The sequence below is a fragment of the Poecilia reticulata genome, unplaced genomic scaffold, assembly GCF_000633615.1.
Source record: "Poecilia reticulata strain Guanapo unplaced genomic scaffold, Guppy_female_1.0+MT scaffold_251, whole genome shotgun sequence".
Lineage (NCBI taxonomy): Eukaryota > Metazoa > Chordata > Actinopteri > Cyprinodontiformes > Poeciliidae > Poecilia > Poecilia reticulata.
This window is the reverse complement of record NW_007615036.1, coordinates 30655-32909: the sequence shown is the minus strand read 5'-3', so window position 1 is coordinate 32909 and position 2255 is coordinate 30655. Positions and strand designations below refer to the sequence as shown.

The 2255-nt window shown below is 47.5% G+C and overlaps 1 protein-coding gene across 2 annotated transcripts in view; it reads right to left on the bottom strand.

Annotated features, from left to right (window-relative positions):
* Window positions 1–2232, bottom strand: part of tppp3 (tubulin polymerization-promoting protein family member 3) — a 14622-nt gene extending 12390 nt beyond the window's left edge. For both annotated transcript variants that reach the window (XM_008402696.2, XM_017303349.1), the window contains exon 1: window positions 1386–2232. The gene's annotated coding sequence lies outside the window, so the exon portion shown is untranslated. The remainder of the gene's footprint in view (window positions 1–1385) is intronic.
* Between the last annotated feature and the right edge of the window lie 23 nt (window positions 2233–2255).

The window sequence follows — 2255 nt, the reverse complement described above, 5'->3', positions numbered from 1 at the left end:
TTTAATACTTTAACTCTTAGTTTTTAAACTTGTGTGTGTGTGTCTGAAGTGCTCAGCGAATCACTGCTGAGCTGAGCCAAAGTGGGCGGTGCTAAGGCTCAGTGCTGAGCTCTGGGTCTAACGACCTTCACTTTTGACATGGAGAGGTCAGAGGTCACTTGGCTCCTCAGTGAGGAATCTGTTCTGATGCAGTTGATCCAATATATGTTCTGATGGAAACTAAAAGCCCAGATCAGATTTCTTTAGCTCTTCATCATCTTCTTGTTAATCCAGATTATAATCTCATATTCTCACATATGAAACCTTAAATAATCAGATCCATCTCAGACCCTCTGGTGCCAGACTGCTGGTACCGGAGGTTCTGGTTCCAGTGGGAGGCGACGCCCTGAATATTTCAGTTGGTTTTGCTGGAGGTTTCTTCCTGTTAAAGTTTTTCCTCTCTTCTGTCGCCCCCTGCTGGCCAGGAGGACTGTTGCTCTGCTGAGTTTCTAAATGTTGCAGCAGTTTGTTGCCTTCACGGTTTGATTCCTTCGTCCAATAGGAAGCCTGCATGGCGTTGCAGTTCTCTCTGGGTTCTTGAGCTGTCCAATCACCACAGAGCTTCATGTAAAACAAGCCAATCAGGTTAAAACCTCTTAATGTCACCAGGTGAGGAAGATGAGGGGCAGAAAGAAAAGAACTGACGTCACTGAATGAAATCCTTGAAACAGTGATTGAAGTTATTCTGTCGCTGATCTCTGACCAACGTTAAGTTACATTCTCACCGGCCCAGTTCAGCCCAGTTCAGCCCAGTTCAGATCAGTTCAGCCCAGTTCAGCCCAGTTCAGACCAACTCTATAGATTCTAGTAGAACCGGGTCGACCAGACTCATCCTGAGTCAGAACCGCTGATCAGAACAGAACCTCTGCAGCCTTCTGGAGCAACTTGACCAGAACTACAAGGACCCTTCCCTCCCCCACAGTAGATGGCATCATATTAATGCAGATTCATGACCTCTGACCTCTGCAGACTAATTCATGAGACATTTGTGATCATAAAAATCAGGTCAGATTCAAATCATCAATAAAATCCTTCCAACTGTTTTGCTGCAGTGATAACAGTGTCAGGGTATCTGATGGCAACCACACACACACACACACACACNCTGTTTTGCTGCAGTGATAACAGTGTCAGGGTATCTGATGGCCCACACACACACACACACACACACACACACACACACACACACACACACACACACACACACACACACAGTTTTAATCCAGTTCTCCCTGCAGGACTCAAGCTGTACCAAGACACCAGAACCCAGCAGGTTTACCAGGAAATCCTTTCAAAGTTAAAACTTTAAAAACTAATAAAGTTTCCCAGAAGGTCAAAGTTCAAACCTGAGCTCCTTGATGTCTCACGTCCTCCTGCGTCTGTCTCCGTCTGTCCTCTGGTCCAAGGCGCGCTCCGAGGCGCTTGTTATCGTCTGTTTACCCGGTTGCCATGACGACAGCCTGTCCCGCATCAGGGGCGGGGCAGCGAGGAAGAGGAGGAGGAGGACAAAGCTGGGCAGCTCCCAGAGCTTCAGGTCAGAGGTCAACACACAGCCACAGTCAGGCAGACCGGATTCAAACGGATGGAAACATGATAAGGTCAGAGGTCACATTCTGCTCCTAGTGAGGCGGAAGCTATCAAGAATCAATCGGTTTGATTATCTGCAGAAAAACAACCAGAATGTTTGTAAACAACCGGGATGTTTGTAAACAACCGGAATGTTTGTAAACAACCAGAATGTTTGTAAACTGGAACATAAACATCTGTTTCTCAGCTCTTGAACTTCCTGGATGACCCACAGCTGTTGCTGTTTGTGTGGCCGTTGCCATGACAACCATGGTCGACAACCAGCCACACAGAACCAGCAGCTCCTGATAGACCGACGACTAAATATGTCAATGCAGGAGAAAAAGTGTTGGTGATATATTGGCAGATAAAATCAATAATAATATTTACTGATCAGTTATCCAGTTAATTACTGAACCAACCAATCGCAGAAAACACCTGATGACATTACATTCATTCACCTGCAGCTGCTGTCTTAGCGAGCTAAGCTAAAGTGCTACAGTGTCGGTCTGGATGTACTGAGAGAGGACGGCCACGACTGAGGACGGCCACGACCGAGGACGGCCACGACCGAGGACGGCCATGACTGAGGACGGCCACGACAGAGGACGGCCACGACTGAGGACGGCACGACAGAGGACGGCCACGAC